The sequence below is a fragment of the Nicotiana tabacum genome, chromosome 22, assembly GCF_000715075.1.
Source record: "Nicotiana tabacum cultivar K326 chromosome 22, ASM71507v2, whole genome shotgun sequence".
Classification (NCBI taxonomy): Eukaryota; Viridiplantae; Streptophyta; class Magnoliopsida; order Solanales; family Solanaceae; genus Nicotiana; species Nicotiana tabacum.
Genome location: NC_134101.1, coordinates 102,398,729 through 102,425,122, shown reverse-complemented (window position 1 = coordinate 102,425,122; position 26,394 = coordinate 102,398,729). Strand labels below are relative to the sequence as shown.

The 26,394-nt window shown below is 37.4% G+C and overlaps 1 pseudogene; it reads right to left on the bottom strand.

Moving 5' to 3' along the window:
• Window positions 1-5,203: 5,203 nt before the first annotated feature.
• On the bottom strand, window positions 5,204-24,834 carry LOC107762622 (squamosa promoter-binding-like protein 1; annotated as a pseudogene).
• Window positions 24,835-26,394: the final 1,560 nt, after the last annotated feature.

Below are 26,394 nucleotides of genomic sequence, written 5' to 3'. Positions count from 1 at the left end.
CCACTAATGAAGATGAAGAGATTTATTGCCATAATATTCAATCTACACAAGGTGATTTCATTGCTCCTGAACTAGCTAGCTTAATTGACCAATATGCTAGCATATTTGCTACACCTAGTACCTTGCCACCTCACAGAGGTGTTTTTGATCATAGAATTCCATTAGTTGAAGGAGCAAATCTAATCAATAAAAAACCTTACAGATATCATGGAATTAAAAAGGATATCATAGAAAAGTTGGTAAAAGAGATGTTAGACCAGGGGTTATACAGCATAGTACTAGCCCCATATGCCTCACTAGTTGTGTTGGTAGGTAAAAAAGATGGGAGCTGGAGACTGTGTATTGACTATAGAGAGTTGAATCAACTGACCATTAAAGATAAATTCTCTATACCTATTATAGAGGACCTACTGGATGAATTAGCTGGTGTAGTGGTATCCTCTAAAATTGATCTCAGGGCAGGTTCTCATCAGCTGAGGATGGCTGAGGGTGACACTCACAAGACAACCTTTAAAACTCATGAAGACCACTATAAGTTTTTGGTTATGCCCTTTGGGCTAACCAATGCCCCATCTTCCTTCCAAAACCTTATAAATTCAGTCTTCAGACCCTTACTAAGGAGGACATTGTTAGTCTTTTTTGATGATATATTAATATACAACAAATATATGGCTGATCATGTAATGCATGTGGATGTTATTTTTGAACTAATGCTGAAATACCAGCTATATGCCAAGATGTCTAAATGTGCATTTGGGGTCTCTAAAGTGGAGTATTTAGGATATTTTATTAGTCAAGAAGGAGTTGCTAAAGCTCCCAAATAGATTGCAGCAGTTGAACAATAGCCCATTCCTGATAATATTAAGCAACTAAGAGGGTTTTTAGGCCTTGCTGGCTATTATAGGAGGTTCATACAAGGTTATGGTACTATATGTAGATCACTACATAATTTACTTAAGAAGGATGGTTATGTCTGGACCTCTGAAGCTACTGCAACTTTTCAGAAGTTGAAGCAAGCCTTGATTTTTGCTCCTGTACTGGCAATGCCAGATTTTTTAAAACCGTTCTTGGTTGAGACTGATGCAAGTGGTAAGGGCATAGGTGCTGTGTTGATGCAGTAAGGGCATCCAATAGCTTATATCAGTAGATCTCTAGCACCCAGGCATCAAGCCATGTCTGTCTATAACATGGAGCTTTTAGCTCTCATATTTGTTATTGTTAAATGGTCACACTACCTTTTAGGGAAACCATTCATTGTCAGGGCTAATCAAAAATCATTGAAGCACTTGCTGGAACAACAAATTCACATTGACTTTCAAATAGTTGGCATTTCCAAGCTTATGGCCTTTGATTTCTCTATTGAGCATAAAAAAGGGAGCTGAGAATAAGGCTTCTGATCCATTGTCTAGGAAACCTGACTCTGAACTATTAGCTATTTCCTTACGTCTCCAAATGACTCCATGTATGATCAAATCAAAGTTACATGGACTTTTGATACTTATTTGCAAGAATTGATTGCCAAATTGCAAACTCATCCTTTCAAGTCATTTACTTCGTGTAATGACCAGCTAAGATGGAAGGGTAGGCTGGTGGTTGGTGCTTATCAACAACTCAGAATACTTATCACTAGCTTGTGTCATTCAACAACACAAGCTGGGTATTCTGGAATGGATTCTACCTTAAAAGGTTGTAATCCTTATTCTATTGGAAGCCAATGGCTACAGATATCAGAGACTTCATCAACAAATGTGATGTGTGCCAAAGACATAAGTATGATGTTACTGCCTCTCTTGGCCTACTACAACCATTACCTGTCCTTGATGGGGTATGGACTGACATCTGTTTAGATTTCATTGAAGGATCACCTAGATCCCATGGTAAGGATGTCATTTTGGTTGTTGTTGATAGACTTAGCAAGTATGGTCATTTTATGATCCTACAGCATCCCTATACTGCCCAGTCAGTGGCTCAGTCATTCTTGACAATGTTTTCAAACTACATGGGTGGCTTGCTACCATAACCAGTGATAAAGATCCAATCTTTCTCAACAACTTTTGGCAAGAATTGTTTGCTATGCAAGGTATTCAGCTGCAGAGATCAACAACATATCACCCTCAAACTAATAGCCAAATTGAATTTTTGAACAGAACTTTAGAGACCTATCTGAGATGTTTTTGTTCTGACAGCCCTCTGGACTGGCCTAAGTATCTACCATTAGCTAAAGGGTGGTGTAATACTACCTACCGTACTGCTATCAAATGCAGTCCCTATGAGGTTTTATATGGCTATAAACCACCTCTTCATCTTCCCTATCTAGCTAGTGAAGCTGTTTCAGAAATGGTTGATATATCCTTGGCTGCTCGAGAGGCAATCATCCATCTTCTGAAGTTCCATCTATTGAGAGCACAACAGAGAATGAGGGATGTAGCTGACAAACACATATCTGACAGAAACTTTGAAGTGGAAGGCTGGGTTTATCTTAAGCTACAACCCTATAGACAGGTGTCTGTTGCTACTAGACCATTTAACAAACTTGGTGCTAAGTACTATGGCCCTTATCCTATTGATGGTAAGATTGGAGTTGTTGCCTACAAAATGCTCCTTACTGCTGATGTTCTGATTCATCCTACCTTCTATGTCTCTCAATTGAAGAAATGCCATGAAGTTCCTACCAACATCAATCACCCTCCTGTATTGCATCTCTTTAGTCCTTACTGTCAATTACCTGAGGAAGTGTTAGCTAGGAGGATGGTGAAGAGAGGCTATAAAGTTGTAGTACAAGTGCTGGTCAAATGGACAGGCATTGATGCCTCTCAAGCTACTTGGGAATATGTGTCTGAGCTGCATCATCGATTTCCTTCCTTCCAGTCTTGAGGACAAGACTGTGCTTCTGTAGGGGGTATTGTTGCAATGTTTAGTAGTAATGGATGTAATTAGCTTCATTTTGTACATACTTAGCTAAGGTGAGTTGACGTGACAGTTAGTTGGAAGATTCCGGAAATTAGTTAGAAGCAGTTAGAAAGTTAGTTGTTGTTAGAAGTTAGTTACATGGGCGGGAAAGAGAAGGCATCAAATTAGCTACATATAAAGATCTCATTGTACACATTTGGATCTAATTCATGAAATAACATTCTTCTTCTTCTTTAAACTGTTCTTCTCTTAGCTAACATCTCGGTTGATACACTTATCTAGCCTAACTGTTCTCCGAAATTCTTCATTTCTTAGAGCTTTTTACACTCAATTTCTACTATCTAATTTATTGTTTTGATAGATGAGATTTCGGTGATTAATTTCTACTATCTAATTTATTGTTTTGATTAGATCTTGCGAGATTGGTTTGGAAAAGAGAAACTAAGCTGCTTTGGGGAACTCAAAGCATTAGGATCTTCTTTGGGTATAGCATGTTTTCTCCTATAATTTCATGTCTTAAAAATGTGTCTTCATGACTAAGTAGTTTCTCAATTGCTATGTTCTCTTTCAAATATTAGGAGCCCGTTTGGATGGGTTTTTTTTAAGTGACTTTTAAGCATAAACCAATAAGTTAGGAATTCTAGCTTTTGCCTTTTGGCTTGTTTTTGTCATTTTAACCTAAAAATAAGTGCTTAAAAGTTCTTTTTTTTTTACTTCATCCAAACACTACTAAATGGCTTAAGAGCTATTTTGGCTTAAAATCACTTAAAATAGAGAAATTTTCACAAACCACTATTGTTTAGTGGTTATTAGCTAGTTATAGCTACCATTTATTAAATTACTTCTTGTAGCTATGTTTTCAGCTGCTATAGAGTGTATTCGATGTATTTAAGCTACTGTATTTATTAATATAATAGCAAAACTCAGCGTGAAACAGGGGAATCCAGCTAAGCAAAGATTGTATTCGAATGTATTCGCGAGCTGTATTCGTGAATACAGTAACGTAAACTGCATAAAAATGGTCTTTTCAGCTGTTTAAAAATGGTAAATGAATCAATTAACGCGATAGACTCCTGATATAACTCAACTAACTCAATTATAACACCCAAAATCTGTATTTCACGTTATAGAAAATATTTCGCAGCCGAAAAATACTACAAAACAGAGCAATCTCTAGATTTTCAATCCCTCCTTTTTCTGATGCGTAATTTTTAAATATATTTAGATGTATTTAGATATATTTTGATGTATTACATGACTTTCACTGTTGTACTTATGAATGTGTTATGTATTTCAAATACATGTATTCATTTGTATTTTACTGATAAATAATTATTACAGTGACTTTCACTGTTTGTTTTCAAAAGTATTTAGATGCATTTAGATGTATATATATAAAATTACACACGTATTTACCAATGCAAGTGTAGTTGTTACTACCATCAGGTAAAGCTGATCCCATGAAGTTATTAGGAGTTGATGAGTGTGAGTTTCCATAAAGAACATGGCCAACAAAGTAATCATTTGAATGGCTGGTTGGATATTGAGAAGAAAGGGAGAGGAGACGCGGCGGAGAAGGGTACATGTAGGGCGGTTGTTGAAGTGGTTGTGGTTGAAAATTGAGAGAGAGAATGGAGATGAATCAGTTGATAATGGAGGTTGTATTCGTGGGAAAGATACTGAGTTGGGAGAGAGATAGTGGAGAGAGAACGTGGGTTTAAAAAAATTGTATACAATACCGGCGTTATTGGGAGAGAGCGAATAGAAAGTTTGAGAGAGAAAAATATTTCACAACGTATTTAATGGCTTAACAATAGGAAGTGACCATAAATAGATAATTTGCTATAAAACCTAAAAGGTAGCTATAGAATATAATTTTATAAAATGATATTTATTTATAATAAATACGGTGTAAAGGTTTGCTATAGGAGGTAAAAATTCCAAGAAAAAATCACAAAAAAAAAAAAAAATCAGTTTATATGCATTCTGACGTGGGTTTCAGAACCCAAATGCCCCAAGTTTGCGCCACTTACGCGCTGACATATTGGCTTTATATTACATATAGATATGGACGAAAAACAAAAATGATAACCAAACAACTGATAAGTAATGAGTAGATATTTTCCTTGCACCTCAAACCAAAATGATTCTATAAATCTTCAGATCAGGAAAATAAGCTAACGCTATAATTTTCTCGAGTCGGAAACTAGCAGAAGCCGAAGATGACAAGCTTGGAATTGGAAGGAAAAATTAAGCAGAAAATTTGTTTGCTGAAATGCTGTCAGCAATCAGTTTGCATAAAATTCTATATGATTGAACTTAAATACTTCGGCTCAAACTGGCCGATGCAATCTACAATCCCAGTCGTCACTGCTATTCTAACTATCCACACGTAAAAAATAATACCAACTGTAGTAAGAGCTCCTCTCATATGTTACCTACCAATGGAGTAGTGAAAATAAATATACATTTGAGTATTACATCCATTAAGAACAAGGGGAGAAAAGAAAAAATCATGGGTATCTCTACACTCTTGTACAACCATGACAGTAGTATTAGCTGGAACCATATTTCAGCTGCTCCCACCTAAACGGTTTGAACACATAAAGAACCTCTGGTGAGCTTTTGAACAGCAAAGCTACACACACGCATGTGGCAGCAACGGCTACCATTGAGAGCATTGCCAGCCTGTATATTGCAACTCTTGTTTTTCCTATGTTTCCATATGGGAATTTCTGCTCGCACTGTCTGCAATGTCTTTGAATTGGTGAGCTTAAAGGCTTCTCGGTTTGTAAGCTCACAACTTTTACCAACTTTTGATTGTCTTCTAGTTTATGTTTGAAGCTGCTATTCAACGAAGTACCAGGGATATTGACAACAACATGTCCACCACATGAATTCTCATTAATTTTCTTCTGGATGACATGAATGTAGGAGTAATGACCTCGCAGGGATGCCTAATCATTGGGTGTCAATCCAGTACTGTCACGGGCACTTCTCCATGCTTCAATTCCAATCAGAAGGAAACAATACTCAATACCTTGAAAAATAGGGAAACAAAAAGATAAAAAGAACAGCAGTTATGTGCCACAAACATTGACTCCTTGTACATATATCAGTGCCTCCAATTTAGTCATCAAACGGACAAAACTATCATTTGACAATTGATGCTGGTTAGAGAAACAAATTTTACTTCAGAAAGTAAAAGTCTAAGAGAAGGCCATAATTCATTTTCACTTTTCTCAACATATACTTTTTCTCCTCTCTAAGTTAATGGGACTGTCAATTATCAACATAACTACAGGAAAAAGCACATAATACATGAAGATATACCTGTCCTGGATCGTCAGTTAATGCCTCCAAAAGACTCTCGCATCCGTCCTGACTAGCAACTATATGAAGTGGAGTCAAACCCCCAGGACCATCCGAATCAGGTCTAAATAAGTAGCCACCATGACCTTGTTTCTTTTCTACCCCTGATTTATCAAGTACTCTGTGAGGACAGTATCTCAACAGCATTTCTACCATGGACCTTCTGTTTCCCCTTACAGCTCTGTGAAGGACCCCAAGCTCCCGCAAAGCTATGTCCAGTGATGAGTGTTGTCCTACATCTACAATGCCGTTGAAGAAAATACTTAACAGTTTTTCCACAAAAGCACACCAGGCATGGTCAACAGAGAACTCAATAAGCTGCTTGAACCGTTCAAAAAGGAAGAGAATCAAGTTGGAACCAGAACCAAGTCTAAATTGCAAGTGACTTCGATGAAGCAGCCAACCCATCTCATGTATAAAGTCCAAAGCTTGGTCCCCTAGCTTGTAACTCTTCAGTTGCTCCCAGGAAACCATCAGCTGTTTCAGCAGCCTCAATAATGCTCTCCAGGGTACGAATTTCGGAACAAACGTCTTTCTCTGCAACTATAAAAGGGAAGAAGCTGCTGCAAAGACCATGGTCTTCAACCTAGCCAAAGCATGCAACCTACATTTCAGAACAGAATAAAGACTAGCAGACATCCCTTTAAGGAGAAGTAGCAATTGGTGTAAAGGTTTTACTTCACTCAATTAAACTCATCTAAATGAGTATTCATCACATGAAAAGTAACACATGGTATATAATGAGGGGTCCCAACAATTTCCTGTAAAGATGATATGATAATTTCCAAGTTATATGAGTTACAAATAAGAAGATTATTCATTAAAATTAAAAACGAAACATAAATGAGTGTTCATCAATCCATGTCTACACTTCCTTTGCCACATAATAAGAACCAGAAGCAGATCCTTACCTTGAATTTCTTCAGTAAATGATGCAGAGCATAAAACTAAGTTTTTCGGCAAAGCAGTAAATAAGGAGGCATCGAACTCCATCCAACGTAAACCACGGCTCAAAAGGGGAGACACGAAGATACATTAACAGTTATAGGGACTAAGGAAAAGAAAAATAATTGCACCTCGATGAACCCCCTGCCAGTAATATTTGGCATAATACAAGGAAAGCCAAGGGACTGGATCACTTCATGCTCCATATAAGAATCACCTTCTCCCATCATATCAGCACAACTACCTTGCACAAGATATTTCCCTTCCATGGCACATAGTAACCTATGGGGACGTGGATATCACACAGAATAAGTTCATTAGCTAAAGATGGTCTAATTAGCTAGGATGACAATTTCAATGTCTGCTAAGTACCTTGTAATTGGTCGAGATAGGTTAAAGCCTTTTACCAAAAACTGAACTCCCTCGGAGCCAGAAGTTGCAAGTGGTTTGATGATTGATATCCTACAGTTTCTATGACTTTTAAATGGCAAGGGAGTATCCAGAACAACCTGCCCTGTAGTAGAAAACAAACACACTCAGTTTTCCTGTCTGAGGCATAGCTATTAATTGAAGATAGCAACATAATAACAGAACAAAAACCAAGCAAGAACATGACAAAGGACTCATAATATACCATTAAATATAAATGCCAAGCAAGAACATGACAAAGGACTCATAATATACCATTAAATATAAATGCCACACGATGCTGCACTCTAGTATAAACCCATCCAGTTTTCCAAAATGAATCGGTGGATGCATTGAGAAGTTTTGTCAAACCAGATCTAAGATCACAATAAAGCTGCAAAAAGAGAACTATTAGGTGATATATTTATTAGTCCAAAACATTAACAGCATGAACTAGCTAAAGAACAGTTTGTGGGTAATACAATCAGTAGCAGATAAGAAGAAACAGTCCCTGATGGCAATCCAACATCACATTCTTAATTTTTAAGTTTCATTTGAGGTTACCTATGTATGCTGTGACCAGAGGTGGATCCAGGAATCCAAGTCAGTGGCTGTTGACTTCCAGTGAACTTACTGTTCCCTTGTGGGAATAGGTGCAAATTTACTATAAATTTATATTTGTAATTCATTATATTATATAGATAGAGTTTAAGTGGAAGGCAGTCGGTGTGCCTGCATAGCCAAGAGCCTATGGCCATGGCAGTGCTACCTTAAACATGAAAATAACTAACTCAGGCTAATATCTTTATTTATTTGTAAGTAGCTGCATTTCTTCTTCCCACAAAAATAATGGAACACATTCTGAAAATAAAAATAAGTTACCTCCTCCCATCTGGATTTATCCATCCGAAGATATATTGTCAATATGATGAATCCAGGTCTAATGTAGCTTTCAATATCTGTAGGGCTGTGTGCTAACCAATCCAGAATCTGCAAATTGTTCAGAAAGATATAATATTCGGTTGCATGTTGAGATGAAAGAAAAATATAGAAAGTTGTAACTGCATGCTATATTATAGCAAGAGTACTAAAGTACCTGTTTTCGCAAGGTTGTAGGAAAATCAGTCGGATCTTTCCCAAAGAGTTTAAAGACAATTCGATCTGTGCGGCTCTGAAAATTAGCCAAGAGGTATAGTAAGAGGCAAATCATCTTTTTTCCATGTGACTATCAAGTATTCAGAATCTAACTCATGGAACATTTCTTTTCTGCATCTATAGCTACCACTAAAAAGGATAACAGCCAACTGTCCAATATATATACCCCTCATCTAGTATCAAGATACAGATGAACCAAATTTTCTTCAAGGGACTGACTTTTACTGCATAGAGAACCTTGAGTTATGTAGGATGAAAATGAATGGTGTAAAATGATGGAGCATTTGTAAGTCTCAACGGGTGACTATGAGCACTTTCTGTTACAGACAATGGCTGCGACAGTAAAGATTGAAAAAGGGGCCGTAGTCAACAAATGAGCGCATGCACGCCTAGCTGTTGGTGCAACATGAAGTTGATTGCTAGTGTAGATTTAAAACTGATTGCAACTAAGAGACCACTTTCAAGCTAGATATCTATGTATGATCTATGATTCAATGTGCTGCAGGTAGACCATGTCATGTTTGCTGGCATGCCACTGCTTTGCTGGATGGACAAAATGCTCTTTTTCTCATATATTTTTATTCTCTTAAATCTGAAAGAACCTTGCAGTGCACCTATTCAAACAGAAACCGATGCAAGTGGGATGTCGCTTTCTGCTATTTCTTGAAAAAGATGATTTTAGTGTCATCCAGCCAACAAAAAGTTCAACAAAGGAGGGGGTTGCAAAACCTGAAAGCACAAACAATGATAATGCTGCATTTAGAGCCCGTTTTGAAATAATCAACTAGATATGTTCAGTTAAAAGTGCTGATAGACACTTTTTTTGTTAAATAACTTAAATGCCCTTAAAATTGTTAACCCAAAAGAGTTTGATCATTGCAAGATATCAATTTTGAAGTGATTAAAATACAAAATTAATTTATGTATCAACTCAGTTTATGTTCCAAATTAATTAGCTATGATTATTTTCAATAAGTACAAATTATTTATTTATGTAGGAAAATTGAGTCCACCCATAAGGGACGCTTTAAGGCCCAATAGGATTATTAGTTAATCTTAATATTCTCTATATAAGTAGACTTAGTGTCTACATTAAAAATAATATTTGTGGAATAGGAATGGCTCCAACACACCGTGACAACTACCACCGACCAATGATTCCAACCGCGGTTCAATTCATTTTCGCTTCCGCTTCACGAAGAACAAGTAAGTTCTCGTTTTACAATTTACACGCTATCTAATATGTTTTAGATTAACATGTTCCTTCGTTGGTATCAGAGCCATAAGCGGCTGATTTTCTGGTCCGAAAATTATAGAACTGTTCTGATTTTCTGTGTGAATCTTGAACTGTGTTTTTTTATCTACACCGTACAAATAGAGATAACAAATTAATTTAAACACTGATTTAGAATAAAGTTGAGAATCAGTATTTATATTATTTGTTCTTAATCTAGCATTAAGGAAGAAGAAGCTTATTATGTTTCTTTCTCTATTGTCATATCAATTTTCTTTTACACTAGTAGTCTTATTAAAAGGAAATATGTAGGGCTACAAAAGCTGTTGGGCTTAAGTAGCTAATCGGGGCTACATTTTTCTTTAAAGTTGGCAGACATCAACTTTGGGCTAAAGGCCCATTGTAACATTCTCTTTAATTTTCTAGATGGGCTAATGGAAAGAGTTTTGCAAGTAAATTCTAGGTTTTTACAAAATTACTTAAAGTTCTGTTTTTTATAAATTACATGTCATGGGCTAAAGCCTCACTTTTATATGCCTTGTTTAATTTTATTGTAGGCTAATGGCCTAAATAAAATTTTAAATTTAATTCTGTAATTTTTTTTAATAAATTTCAGATTATAAAATTAATCATATGGACTTAATTTTTAGAATATAAATTTAGTATTTGTATTCTTTTAATGAAACTATAATTGTTTTATTATCTCAATTGCTTGTAATGTTAATTTGTTTAACATTAAATTTATTTGTTAATTTTTTTAACATGCTTTAAAATGTTAATTTGTTTAACATTATATTTATTTGTTAATTTGTTTAACATGCTTTAAAATGTTAATTTATTTAACATACTTGAAATGTTAATTTTTTTAACATTACTTTGGTTAATTAGTTTAACACATGCTTTATGTTAATTTATTTAGCATGAAATAAATATTAATTAGTTTAATATTAACAATACTTGTTAATTTGTTCAACATGTATAATATGTTAATTAGTTTAACATTAAAGTAAAATTTACGTGAATTTGTATAGCATGTAATAAATGTTAATTAGTTTGATATTAATTTTATTTACATGCTAATATAAGTTATTTGTTAACTTATAATCTACGTGGAATTGTAAAATCATGATAGATAATTATGTTGTCTTAAACGTGATTAAGACACTTAGCTAGATAATTGAATAGGTTAATTTTCATCATATTTTAATTCTTGGACGATGATTGGGAACATAGTGAACTTTCGACTCCATAATTAATATATGTGTTTATTAACTTAATCAATTGATGCTTAGTGTCATAATATGTATGTATGTAGAACATCGTGCCTTGCGTTTTTTTTCATGATCCTCATTTTAATTTTTTATTTTGTTAAAGAATGAATTGCTTCGAAAAACATTGTTGCTGAGCTCAACAAAGGGTTGAAACTCAATGGTGACAATTATGAAACCTGGAGCTTGAAAGTCCAGTATGTGCTAGAGGAGCAAGAGGCTCTGGAGGCCATCAACAATGTCATGAATGAGCCTTAGGAAGGCAACACTGCTCAGCATAGGCGTGAGCGTGAAGCCTATGACAGTTGGAAGAAAAAGAACTTCATTGCTCGCATTACGTTGTTGAGCACCTTAGATGATGACATTCTAAGGGAGTTTAAGGATCACCAAAGAGCTATGGATATTTGGAATGTTTTGAGAAAGGTTTGGTACCTGTTCCACTACAAAGCTGAGATCCTTATTTATCAAATTTAACTCATATAAGAAACGCCCAGAACATTCAATGAAAACACATCTGAGTCAAATGACAAATATGATCAGGGAGTTGAAAGATGCTGGTCATGTGTTGACTGGTGAACAACAAATTCAAGTTGTCATACGCTCTATACCTAGTTCTTGGGATCATATGAAAATGCATTTGACCCATAATGAGCGAATCACAACTCTAGAAGATGTCCGGAGACACCTTGGGTTAGAGGAGGAACGACTTGAGGCTGCAAAACCAATAGCTGAGTTGCACATGGCAACAACCTCCAAAACCAAGAGTGATTCAAAGAAAATGAACTGGGGAAAAAAGAGAGGGCCACCTCAAGTTCAGCCTACTAAAAGAGCAAAGACTGAAAAAGGCAAGAACAGACGTCCCAAACCTGTGAAAGTTGCTAAAGTGAAATGCTATAATTGTGACAAGAAGGGTCACTATGCTAGAGATTGCTCTGAGCCTCCTAGAAAGGTATTTCATAATGTCTGAATTAGTGAACTTTGTGTTTCTAGTTCTGTTTTTCTAACCGAATCTAATCCTTTGTGGATTGTAGACTCAGGAGCAACAGACCACATAGCCTAGGAACGCAGTGCCTTTGTTGAATTTCGGCGAGTTCCACGTGGAGTAAAGTGGATATATGTAGGCAACAACAATAAAGTTGCTGTTGAAGGGATCGGTACATGCAAGTTAGTCTTACGTGGTGGTCGAGACCTAATACTACACGATGTTCTCTTTGCACCAACAATTCGCCGGAATGTTATTTCAGTTTCAGTTTTACTTAAGTTAGGATTTGACTTGTTTTGTCATGACAATTCTGCCAAGTTGACTTTTGGTTCAACTTTATTTGGTTGTGGTCATGTGACCGGAGGTTTAATTATTATGGATTTGGATTATGATTCATTTAATAATAATGCTAGTTTTTCTATGTTTGTTTCTTCACATAAATATGATAGTGATGTAAACATATGGCATACTAGACTTGGTCATATTGGCCAACAAAGAATGCAAAGGTTAGCAAAACAAGGTTTGCTTTCCAGCATTGAACATGTGAAATTGTCCACTTGTGAAAATTGTCTAGCTGGAAAATCTGCAAGAAAACCTTTTGGTCAGGCGATTAGAGCCGAATATCCTTTGCAATTAGTCCATTCGGCCATCTGTGGGCCTATGAATGTTAGGGCTAGGCATGGAGCAAATTATTTCATCACATTTATTGATGACTTTACCCATTTCAGTTATGTTTATTAGATTTCCCACAAATCAGAAGCAATAAGTTGCTTCAAAAGCTATATGAGCTTAGTGGAAAATCAATTAGACAAGAAGATAAAAGCTCTTCAAACTGATCGTGGTCGTGAATATTTATCAACTCAGTTTAATAATTTATGTGATGAAAAGGGAATAGTTCATCAGTTGACTATCTCAAATACTCCACAACAAAATGGTGTTGCGGAGAGAAGAAACAAAACGCTCCTAGAAATGGTTAGGTCAATGATGGTACAAGCTAACCTCCCAATTAGTTACTGGGGTGATGCTTTGCTTACTGCTACCTTTGTACTTAACCGAGTGCCAACAAAATCAGTTACTACCACTCCATATGAGTTATGGACTGGAAGACAACCTGACCTAAGTGTATTAAGACCTTGGGGTTGTGCTGCCTATATACATGATTCCTCTCACAAATATGGCAAATTGGGCCCGAGGGGAAAGAAAAGTATCTTTATAAGATACTCTGAAACCTCAAAGGGTTATGTGTTTATAGGTCAGCAAGACAATGGGAGTGTAACTTATTTGAATCACGCGATGTCACATTCTTAGAGGATGAGTTCCCTAAGAAGGGAGAGGTAGGTCAAGACCTAACCTTATTTGAGATAATGGATCAAGAAGTACAAGGATCACTTAATTCGAGTGGGAGAATTTTAGAAGATGGTGAATTAGTTTCTCATCAAAGACCTCCTTCACCATCAGATGTGAATGAGAGTAATCCTTCTACTTTTAGTGGAAGTGACCAAATGGATCTTGTTCCAAGTGGGAGCGAGATGGTCACGGATCTTGTTCCAAATGGGAGCAGGATGAATGATCTTGATCCGAGTGGGAGCAACATTGATCCAAATGGGAACAATGATGAATCACAAGTAAAACGTGGTTCTCGTAAAAAGATTCCCTGCCGACGATTTGATATTGAATGCGAAGAACTATTTATGATGCTCCTACAAGAAGAAAATGAGCCTAAAAATATAAAAGAGGATCTCTCATTCCCTTCTAAGGATAAATGGACAAAAGCAATTGAAGATGAATTGGAGTCTATGAGAGTCAACAAAGTTTGGGAACTAGTTGACCTCCCTAAAAGACGCAAAACAATTGGGAGCAAATGGGTTCTCAAAATTAAGCTCAAGGCTGATGGCACAGTTGAGAGATTTAAGGCTCGACTGGTGGCGAAAAGGTATACACAACAGAAAGGAATAGACTACGAAGAGACTTTCTCGCCTGCTGTACGATTTACCTCTATTCGCCTGGTTCTAGCTATTGTTGCAAGCCTGGATCTTGAAATACATCAAATGGATGTAAAGACTGCCTTTCTCAATGGAGAACTAGATGAAGAAATCTATATGGAACAACCTGAGTGTTTCATTGAAAAGGGCCACGAACAAAAGGTTTGTAGACTTTTGAAGTCTATTTATGGCCTCAAACAATCTTCAAGGCAGTGGTATATATGCTTTCAAAATGTTCTTGTATCCAATGGTTTTACCATGATGGATGAAGACCATTGCGTTTATACCAAGAGATCAAGAAACAAGCTTGTGATTTTAACATTGTATGTAGATGACATACTTATAGCTGGAAATGATAAGGAGTTTATAACCGAGATAAAGTCATGGTTATCATCCCAATTTGAGATAAAAGATTTGGGTGAAGCTGCATATATTCTTGGAGTTAAGATTTCAAGAGATCGTCCAAAGAAACTATTGTATCTCTCACAAGAGAATTACATTAGAAAAGTTCTTGAACGATTTAATATGCAAAATAGTAGCCCAGTTGAAACTCCTATCAGTAAAGGCCATACCTTTGGAAGTCAGATGTGTCCTAAGACTCCTGAAGAGACAAATAATGAGCCGAGTTCCTTATAAGAGCACAGTCGGAAGTCTAATGTATGCTATGGTGTGCACTAGACCTGATATATGTCAAGCAGTTGGCTTGTTAAGTAGATATCAGACCAACCCAGGTTTAGCACATTGGCAAGCAGTAAAGAGGATCATGAGATATCTGAAGGGAACTGCTGATTATGCCCTTTGTTATCAAGGCGGCAAGGATCTACGATTAGTTGGATACAATGATGCTGACCATGGAGGAGATCTAGACGAGAGAAAGTCTACCTCAGGATATGCATTCTTACTCAGTGATGGGGCCATATCATGGAGTAGTAAGAAACAATCATGTGTATCACTATCTACGATGGAAGCTGAATATGTGGCTCTTGCATTAGCAACACAAGAAGTTGTTTGGTTGAAAAAGTTCTTGGAGCACTTGTTGGATGTTGCTGAAAATACTGAACCAGTATTAGTCTACTGTGACAGTGAGGGTGCAATATCCTCCACCAAGGACCCAAAGTTTCATTGTAAAACCAAACATATTGATATCAAGTATAACTATGCGAGGGACATGGTTAGACGCAAGGTATTGAATGTGAAGTATGTGTCTACAAAAGATATGTTAGCAGATCCATTGACCAGTCTAGAGATGCATTTGTGAGACACACTAGGTCTCAAGGCCTGCGTAGACTCTGAGATACTTTATTTTGTTATTTATTTTCCCGTGTTCTCAAACTGATGTTCTTTGATTATCAATAAAGTTGATTTACATACATACATATTTTTATTGTTGAATGTTATGTACATTCTTTGTTCATTTCTTAAGTATGTTGAGTAGACATGAGGTTGGCCTTCTCACACAGGAAACCGCCTCCTTATCTTAGTGATGTGAGGAGATGAGACATGATTTTAAGCAAAATTATCATAAGGATAATTTGAGAGCTATTCGCTTAAAATTAGAATGTCGCTTAAACAATGACATAAGGTCATTAGGGTGAAAAATGTTCACCTAGTCTACTTTGTGAGCCAGATGTGAGTTAAAAATGATATTGTGGATCAAAGAACTCAAATTTAGATACTTATGGCGTCTAAATATCATATGTACAGCATTCTTTATGAGATAAAGACATATGCTCCTTGGGAAAAGGGAGAAAATGTTGTAGCACATGATCATACCATGTGTGCTAATGTCGACCAATTGGGTTAACATAAGTCCATTCTCAACTTATTGTTGTGTGAGACCCGTAGCTTTATGATGGCTCAAGATTTTGTACCCTTAGAGACTCTGATCAGATACTTTCACTTAGTGTGATGTTAGCTATCTTAGTGTGTTTCCAAAAGACCATGGACACAGATTCGATCTAGCGGAGCATAACTAGAAAAGCAGTCATACTAATGTTAAGGGAATCGTGAGAAGAGGAAGATCATTGATGGAATCTCATTTATTTGTATTCACTGGTGCACCAATTATAACTTATGAGTTATAATTGTGAATACAAGAAATAATTATCTATGAGATTTTGAGACTATATCAAATGTGATTTACATGATCTAGGGTACTGCATACTTTATGATCTACTTGCAGGTTTGCACTCGACGAGAGGCTATATACTCCTAACAGATATATAGCACTTAGCTCTCACAGTATGCTGGTCGCACGGTCTACTTCCCTGTATGAATGATTGAGGAGATGAGAATGTGTTTCTCATATTAGATGAGCACTCCCATTATGTGTGAGTGAGAGATGTAGGAAAATTGGGTCCACCCATAAGGGGTGCTTTAAGGCCCAATAGGGTTATTAGTTAACCCTAATATTCTCTATATAAGTACACTTAGTGTGTACATTAAAAATACTTTTCTGCAGTATTTTTCTATGCTCTTCTCTCTCAATTTCGGTTAGGGTTTAGACTGTGGAATAGAGAGTTGCTCCAACACACCGTGACAACTACTACCGACCAGTGATTCCTGCCGCAGTTCAATTCGTTATCGCTTCCGCTTCACGAAGAACAAGTAAGTTCTCGTTTTACGATTTACGCACTATCTAATATGTTTAGATTAACGTGTTCCTTCAATTTAAATAACATATACCAGTAAAAATGGAAACTAGCAAAAGAATCTGGGGTTAACTGCTATGTAAAAGGTTTTGCTGCATTTTCGTAATCTAACTGAAAAGCAACCTGAAGAAAGAAAAGAATCTCCCAACATGAAGTTCGTTCAAATATTTTGGAGAAAAAAAAACTTGTTCAAAAATTGCATCACAGATTTCCCCTTAACGTTCAAAAAAGCTTGGGATCATAGGTATCCAAGATTAGAACGACCCATGAATTTGACCTTGACCATGTAGCATACCCACCCCCACCCCCCAAAAAAAGAAAAAAACCAAATAATCGTTCTACTTTTCTTTAATGAATACAAGTTTCTGGATAAAATTTCTATGACGAAGGAAAACCTTGGGAGGCATGATCTAATCAATGATAGTATTGCAAGATACAAAGAGAAAAAAGTTACAGGCCATGGCCGAGAAGTGCTTCTTATGAAGGAGAGGAAGTAGCAACAGGAAGAGAGCTGGAAGAAAGAAAGTAGAGCTAGGGCCAGGGTATTTGAAAATTTTTAAAAAAATGTAAGTAGTAATAAGTAAATTAATTGACCAAAGCTAAATAGCTTTTAAGCTGAAAAAAATAAGTTGGAATCACCCAACTTATTGCTTTTGGCTTGTTTTTAGCTTAAAAGCACTTGGCTTAAAAGCTATTTTTACATTTGCCAAATGCAACAACTAGCCAAAAATTGCTTTTAAGCTGGTTTGACCAGCTTTTAAGCCAATCCAAACACCCTCTTACTCTTTTAATGAAAATAGTAATGCTGCAATTACTCTTTGTGCATAAGCATATAGAACAACTGCTCCTAACTATTGAAAACAAAACATGGAAAAGATCCAACAACAAAAAATACAACATAGAAGTTGCAGTTGCTAATACATTAAAGGAGGAGGAATAAATCTGATGTACTTTTAGAAGAAATAAAGTTCTGGCAGTGTCCTACAAAAGCATGCAAGACAACAACAACAACAACAACAACATCATACCCAGTATAATCCCAAGGTGGGATCTCGGAAGGGTAGTGAGTGCACAGACCTTACCCATACCTGAAGAGGTAGAGAGGCTATTTCTGATAGACTCTCGGCTCAAGAAAAACTGGAAAGAAAGAATAGGGGAGAAGAAGAGGAGGAAAGAGGGGGAGAAAGGCGATAAGCAAAGAGGAGAAAAAGTAGCATCAAGTAATAACCATCAGGGAGCAACAATATCCAGTAAAAGGGAGAAAAAGTAGCATCAAATAGTAACAATCAGATAGCAACAATCCTACTAGCAATTTACAAAAACAAAGGACGTGGTTACAAAGTACCAGATACAATAACAAACTAGAAGGAAGTAACTTTCAACTCACAGCAAGAATATTACTAGTACTACTGGTGAACCTATGCAAAACTCGCAACTACCTGTCAACTCACCACCTTAATCCTCGACCTCCACACCTTCCTATCGCTAGTCATGTCCTCGGTTAGGTGAAGCACCGACATGTCCTGCCTAATCACCTCTCCCCAATACTTCTTAGGCCTATCCTCGCCCTTCCTCAAGCCCGCTATGGTTAACCTCCCACACCTCCTGACCGTGGCATCTATATCTCTCCTCTTCACATACCCAAACCAATGCAACCTTGATTCCCGTAACTTGGCTTCGACGGATGCCACTCCCACCTTATCCCTAATAATTTATTTTTCCTGGTATGACCACACATCCATCTCAACATCCTCATTTCTGGTACGCTCATCTTTTGGACATGGGACTTCTTGACGGGCTAACACTCAGCTCCATACAACATAGCAGGTCTAACCACCACCCTGTATAATTTGCCCTTAAGTCTACGTGGTACATTCTTATCACATCAAACCCCCAAAGTTAGCCTCCATCTCATCCAACCCACTCCAGTGCGGTGAGTAACATCCTCATCAATTTCCTCGTTGCCTTGGATTATAGACCCAAGATACTTGAAACTATCTCTTGTGGGAATGACTTGAGTATCAATCTTTACTTCTACTTCTTCTTCATGCCTTTTCTCACTGAACTTGCACTCCAAGTATTCAGTTTTTGACCTACTCAACTTGAAACCTTTAGATTCCAGCGTCTGTCTCCAAACTTCCAACCTAGCGTTAACACCCCCTCGCGTCTTGTCAATCAGTACTATGTTATCAGCAAATAACATGCACCATGGCGCATACAATCTTTCAAAAGCTGCAGTCTTGGCCACCGTAATCGCGAGTTTCGCCTTTCTCCTTGCCTTCTTATAGCACTCCCTATACAACCTCCGCTCTTCCTCATCCGTGCACCCCGCTAGCTTCAGATACGCCACTTTCTTAGCTTCGACTTTTCCTTGGACCTCCTCATTCTACCAACAGTCCCTTCGAGTAACCCTTCGAGACCCCTAACACCTCCCTAGCAACTACCTTAATGCAGTTTGTTGTCATGGTCCACATACTACTCGCATCCCCACTGATCCTCCAGGCCCCCACAGCCAACAGCGTCTCCCCCAACTCCTGAGCATTTACCTTAATCAAGGCTTCCCACTTGATCTTAGGTTGTCCATACACCGCTCTCTTCTTCCGTACTCTCTTGACCTCCAAATCCATTACTAGGAGCCTATGTTGTGTCGGTAGACACTCAGTCGGGATAACTTTGCAATCCTTACGCAGGCCCCTATCACCTTTTCTAAGGAGAAGATAATCAATCTGAGTTGTGGCAACCCTACTCCGGAAAGTGACCAGGTGATCCTCCCTCATCTGAAAACCCGTGTTAGCTAGCACCAAGTCAAAAGCTTTAGCAAACTCCAACAACGAAGTACGACCCTCATTCCTAGCCCCGAAACAGAACCCATCATGCACCTCATCATAACCCCTATTCGTCTCCCCAACATGACCATTAAAGTCACCCCTATGAAAATCTTCTCGGAGTGCGGGATACCACGCACAACTTCGTCCAAATCCTCCCAGAAGTGCCTTTTGACCTCATCGCTCAGTCCCGATTGAGGCGCGTAAGCACTAATCACATTAAAAGTGAACCCATTAACCACTAGCTTAATAATCAACAGCCTATCATTCACTCTCCTGACATCCACCACTAACTCCCTAAGGTCCCTATCAACTAAAATGCCTACCCCGTTCTTGCCTCCAACACCCCTCGAATACAAGAGCTTATACCCATTAACATCTCGAGCCTTCCTACCCCCCATCTAGTCTCCTGGACACTTGCTATATTAATCCTCCTCTTCTGGAGAATTTTCCCCAACTCCATCGACTTACCCGTCAATGTTCCTATGCTGCAGGATCAAATTATCAACCTTATGTAATCCTTACACCCTCTGCCGCCCTTGCTCCTCGCCCCCTGACCCACAACTGAACAAAATGGGCAGTCCGGTGCACTAAACTCCCGTTAGCATAGGGTACGGGAAAAAGTCGGACCACAAAGGTCTATTGTACGCAGCCTTACCCTGCATTTCTAAAAGAGGTTTTTTCCATGGCACGATCAACTGAACAAAATGCATATCAAAATTATAGAGAACTATACCTGAGCCTCTCCGCTGGAATTAGATGGTGAATGGTTTGAGGTGGAACCCGAATTCTCACTTATCTTTGTGGGGCTTGACTTGTGAGGTTCTTGACATAACCATAGAGGACAACCAGGAGACCCATTACCTAGGTTCACAGTTGCATCAGGATAATGCAGCTTAGCATCAGGATAATACAGCTTTCTGATACCATCTTGAGGATTGTCATAGTTGTTATTCAAATCAGTGTTACTTAGTTTCACCCCTGCAAGTGAAGTTGCTGAAATATTTGCATTGCTAGGTAAGCTTTCTTTTCTATGGTACATATACTCGGGTTGTGGGGAACACCAATTTTGTGGAATCTCACAATCAACACCATTCGTGTCCATTCTCTTATCTCTCACTTCTGGTGCAGGTTTACTCAAGCATTGCCCAGTTGGCTGAGGAGAGTCCTGCAAATCAAGGCAGTTAAAAGATGAATAGATCATGTTCAATACCAAACGTTTAAATCAGTTCCAAACCTTTATACAAAACCACCCAGATGTCCCTGTGTTTTACCGATCCGGAGATGCAGACAACAAGCCAGGCACATTCCTCTCATTAGCTGTACTAGCCAGACTAGCTAGGTTTCTCAGCATATGGGATAGTAGATCCTGATCTTCAGATTGATCTGCGTTATTGGCTGCATTAACCCAAACAGGAGAAGCCAGGAAGTAACTCATCAAAACTTAAACACAAATCTCAAAAAAGTAAAGGCAACAATTATGTGGCTGCATGTATTAGCAATATTTCTATAGGACCTAAATGCTTGTAGGGATTTACTAAAACTCACTTTCAAAATACACCCCCAATCTAATCAACACATCCCAACTGCATCATGCAAAGCTCAATATTAGAGGGTTATCATCAGTTAAAGGTTCCATGCATACATCGTCCACATCAATACGCCAATAACCTCCCAACGGTATTAACTCAGGATATCGGGAAACCCTTTTAGATACTAACTGCGGTTCTTATTGATTCCTCTGCTCCGGTTCAACTGGGAAACCCTTTTTCTCTTTATTTTTCTTCTTCTTTTTTTCTTTTATTGAGAAGGTAAAATGCTTTTCATTGCAGGTTAATTGGGCAATGTCTTAATTTAAAACCAAATTCGGAAGGTCAAAAGAACCTTTCTTCTAAAATGGAGCTTCATTAAGTAATATTTCATCATTTTCTTTAAAGGTTTATGAGAAGAGTCTTGAGTTCTAAGGTATTTGAGAAAGGTAAGTAAAGTAGAAAACTATTGCAACAGTATCAGAAGTAAGTCTTTATGTCTTTCTGTCTTTGTTTGTATTTTGTGGATCTTAAAAGAGAAGCTCACTTTCTCATCCAAAAGCTTCTCATGAGATAGGTTTTCCCGATTTCAGATCAGCAGATCTGAATGGAAACATATACATAATTCCTCTCTTTTTCAGTTGTAATTCTAATTCAGGTTAACTCCGAACAAGTCACAGGTGGAAGTTATTCTTGGACATGATAAAGCATCCAAACGAGGAGACAATCATGACCACTAATACAATACCACCATGCAAGAATAAGAAATAATGTCTTTCATATACTCTAAACAAATAAGTGTTCAGAAGCTCCCTTTAATGAATGCATAGCAAGTACTAACATCGACCTACAATCTACTTGTGCATGAGCCTCAAAAAAATTCCAAGTCTCCAGATTGATATGTGTTGTTTGTGTCTTGAATTTTTTCCTTGTGTTTTTAGGAAATTCATTATCCCTATAGGTTTGGGAAACTCATTGTTCTAATAGATTTGGGATTGGAAAACCTATTGTCCTTGTATTTAGGGAAAACCATTTTCCATGTGGGTTTGGGGAATCATTCCTTGTTGATTTAGGAACTTCTTGGAATATATATATATAGGGGTTGTAACTAAGGAACCATTATATTGTACAATTCTTCTCATTCATAGTGAAAAACTATTTCTGCTTCTGTCCCGATGATTAGGCTTAGCCGAACTTCGTTAAATCCTAGTGTTATTTTTTTCTTCTCTATTTACTTTATGTCTAATTCTGTGCTAGTTAACCCACGATCTTCCGCTACAAGATGTCTGTTTACCCTTAAAATTGGATAATAATTAAATTTGTACGCGGTTTTAAGGATACGTGATATAACTCGATACAAATTAAGAAAGATTAATATTGAAATTAATGATAATGAAATAAATGCAAACCACAAAATTGAACAGCTTTAGCCTTTGAGTTTGATCACTCTCGAGCCAAGAAATGTCTCAACTAGAGTTAGAATTGAACAACAAGATGATAAGAACTAGAAATGATCAGTATATTGCTTCTTTTTGCGTGTTACAATGTATATTACAGATGATCAGAACTCCCCTTTATATAGTTGGGGTATTGTACTTTTGGTACAATTCTATACAAGGTAAAAAAATCTCATGATTTGCTTATTAATCGGCCTCTTCTTGATACGTGCCGAGATTTCAGTCGTGATCCTCGACCGATTGCGGATATTTTGACTTTTCGTTATTTAGCTCGGTAAGTTTCCCTCGATCATGCTCGGTCTCGATCTTGCTTGATCTCGGTCCAGCTCGGTCTCTGAGTTACGAGCTCGACGATCTAATTTTGCGCCTTGGTTTGATACAACCCGAGCTCGAGCTTTATCCTGCCATGTTTCAACCTTGATTGGTCAAACAATGGACGAACGCGGTTTTGACCGTATATAATGTCATAACACAATTATTCTAATTTTAAGAAAAGAAGTCACCTCTTTGTGGATAGTTCTAATCAGGAATACTTTCCAACAATAATGGCAGTCAGGGGTGGGCTTGACACTGGATAGATGGGTCACAGCTGTACTACGCTAGGTACTTTATTTATAGATAACTTGCACACATGTTTTATTTTCATGTCCCAATGCATTAAAATTGAGTTGCTAATCCCTTCTTGAATGCAACATGCAACATCTAAACTAGGAAGTAAGAACTGTTCTGATTTTTAAACTAGACGTAGGAACAGTTCAGATGTTTAAACTAATCAAACAAAAAATGTAATTAGACAAGGACAAGTCTCCCGCCAATAAAGCATTAGCCACAGAGAGTTACAAGTACAGAGAGATGCAGAGGGTAAGAGATACAACTGGTGATCAGGGAATACTCAGTGTATCAATCAAGTTGTCACTATGAACAGGAAAAGAAATAATGTGCATCATTTCATCATAGTGTTTGCACCAGAATGTGCATGATAGCACTTTGACCATCACACTTGATGCAATCTATAAGATTCCTTACAATATCGCTAATAACTAAAGTAATTTGGCTGAACGCATTCTCTGCGGTGAAATAAATGCACTGCAAAGTTAAGTGTGGTTTGGCTAGACACTTACAGTGTATATTCACTAGTATCCTCAGCAGACTAATTAATAAGTAGTTACTACCCCGCTCAAAATTCATGGAGGCTCCATTAGCTACGTTTTCCGGATGTGGATTCCTTCTCCGTTTGTTGTGACCTACTAAACGCCTACGACAACTCCGCTTCCCCTCATCAAACTCTTGCAAAACATGAAACCTTCCCAAAAGTAATCAATACAACCAAAACGCAATCAGTTTCAACAGACACAACACATATTTGGATAATTAAAGTTTAACTGATCAGGACACATTACATCAAACATAGAACAGTTATGCAACGGGATAGTGCTACCAACTACCATCTATTTTTTGTTGTTAAAAAATTCAATGAGTCAAGGTAACCCTAAGTCGTAATTCTAGAAATACTAAATAGGCTCCTACAGCTAAACATAATCAAAGAAAGTCCAGTTGAAACCTAACCTGCTGCACTACTGACAAAACCTTTGTATAACATTTTCGACCAAAGCTCTAGCTACTTTAGAATGCACATCACACACTTTATGTTGTCGATGATAATCCTTAGCGTTGCTCAAATCAGCTTGACAATCCTCAACTTGGCATATTGCACGATTGGAAGAAGCCCCAGCAACTTTACTCTTCTTCCCACTCTTGCCTTGCCATTTTTCCTCTTCCTCCCTTTACATTATCGGATACAGCTGCCCACCAAGCTTCAAATTAAGCGATGCAACTTCATCAATTAGCTCATCATCTTCACTTACCACAACGGACCTCCTCCGTTTCTCCAATTCCTTCCTTCCCGTTCCCGATGCCATTTCATCAGAACCAGATGATAAGGTATTGGAGATTACTCCAGCAGTAGATAACTGTTGTTTGCTCTGGCAATCAAACGGCACAGAACTCAGTGGAGCAGCTGTAAACAAATCACCAGCCCACTTCTAATCATTTAAATCCATTTCATACTTCTTTTCCCATACAAGTGCCAAAACTTTCCCCCAAACTTAGCCTCCATTTTGAATAAACACCTCAAATTGCATTGAAAGAAGAATATTTTTTTTTGAAAAACAGAGAAAAGATGCAATCTTTTAGCTTAGATTAGCATCACTTGAAATTTAAAAGGAAGAAGGCAAAGAAGAGCAGTTGTTAATTAAACTGACACATCCATGGACCTAAAGAATAGCTAACCACATGTCCCAAAAATTACACCACCTACATTTCCCCAACCAAACAAACACCTTCTATTTCTAAAAATTCACAAAGCCAAAAGCTTTTTTCCATTTATACAAAAGCCGATAGAAGCGTTACTGAGATTTGATCGCAAGATCGCCGCCGAATATAGTGGTATTATGATAAACGAGGAAAAAGAAAATGTATTTTTGTCGGTAGAAAACAAAACAAAAATAATGCAGACTGCCTTTTTTATTTTCACAGCTCTTTAGAGAGTGTGTGTAAGGATTGAGGAGTAATATACATTTTAGTGAAAATACATACGTCCTGTTGCAAAATGGAACTTGGTGACAAATTAACATATGGTACGTACAAGCATGCATCAATCAGTTTTGGTACTCCATTATTCACAACCTGTTTTACCAAACTTTAAAAATTTATTTAATGTAAAAATTACTTTGGAAAAGGGTCAAAATTACCCCTGAACTATAGACTTAGGGCTAAATATATCCTCCGTCCATCTATTGTACTAAAATTGCCCCCGACGTTTTATTTTCGGCTCAAGCCTACCCTTATGACTAACAACCATTTCCACCAAAAAATATTTATTAATTTAATAATGACGTGGCAGCTTCTCATTGGCCAAAACACTTATTCCCATTACAAAGACTGACCCATATGTACCCATTTTCAAACTAACCCGCCTCAAACTGCACTAACTCGGCCTGAAGCGCCTAATTTTTATTACCAAATCAAAAACAAAACAAAAATTAGAAAATTAAGTAAAAAGATAGTATCGCTATTTGATCAAATACACTTGAGTTCATGCTTTGTTTATGAGTTTTCGAATTTCAATGGTATGAGCATTTGAAAATGCAACTGGGTTCATTGGTAAATTTGAGAATCGATGTCCCCTTATTGAATTGAAAAGTTTTAGTGCTTAAAACTTTCCTTGATCATTCTAGTGATTAGGATCTTTGGTGGGTCAAATTTGTGGCTTGAAATTGTCATAGTTGTTGGGAGAGCTTGGTTTTCAAACTCGAAATTATTGCTTGGAACTTGCTGATTGTTATTATTTGAAGCAAATGTCAAGTTTATCTACTATCTTAGTTGCTCGAAAACGCAAGGAACAAACTGCCCGCCATTCAAGCTAAGCTTCGAAGCTTGTTAAAAATTCAGATCTAAAATTTTAGAGGGTATTTAGTGATTTGTGGATGTATATTTATGTCCAAATTTGTAATTCTCTACTGATTGATAGCTAAAAGTTTCATTGCAACCATTGACACAACTTTTCTTTCTTTGAAGAACCCTAATTTGAAGAAGAGGCACTTAGAAAAGAAAGAAGAAGAGTTCCATGAGGGTGGGGGTTCCCTTTTTTTCTGTTAGATTTTTGGTTTGGGGCGGA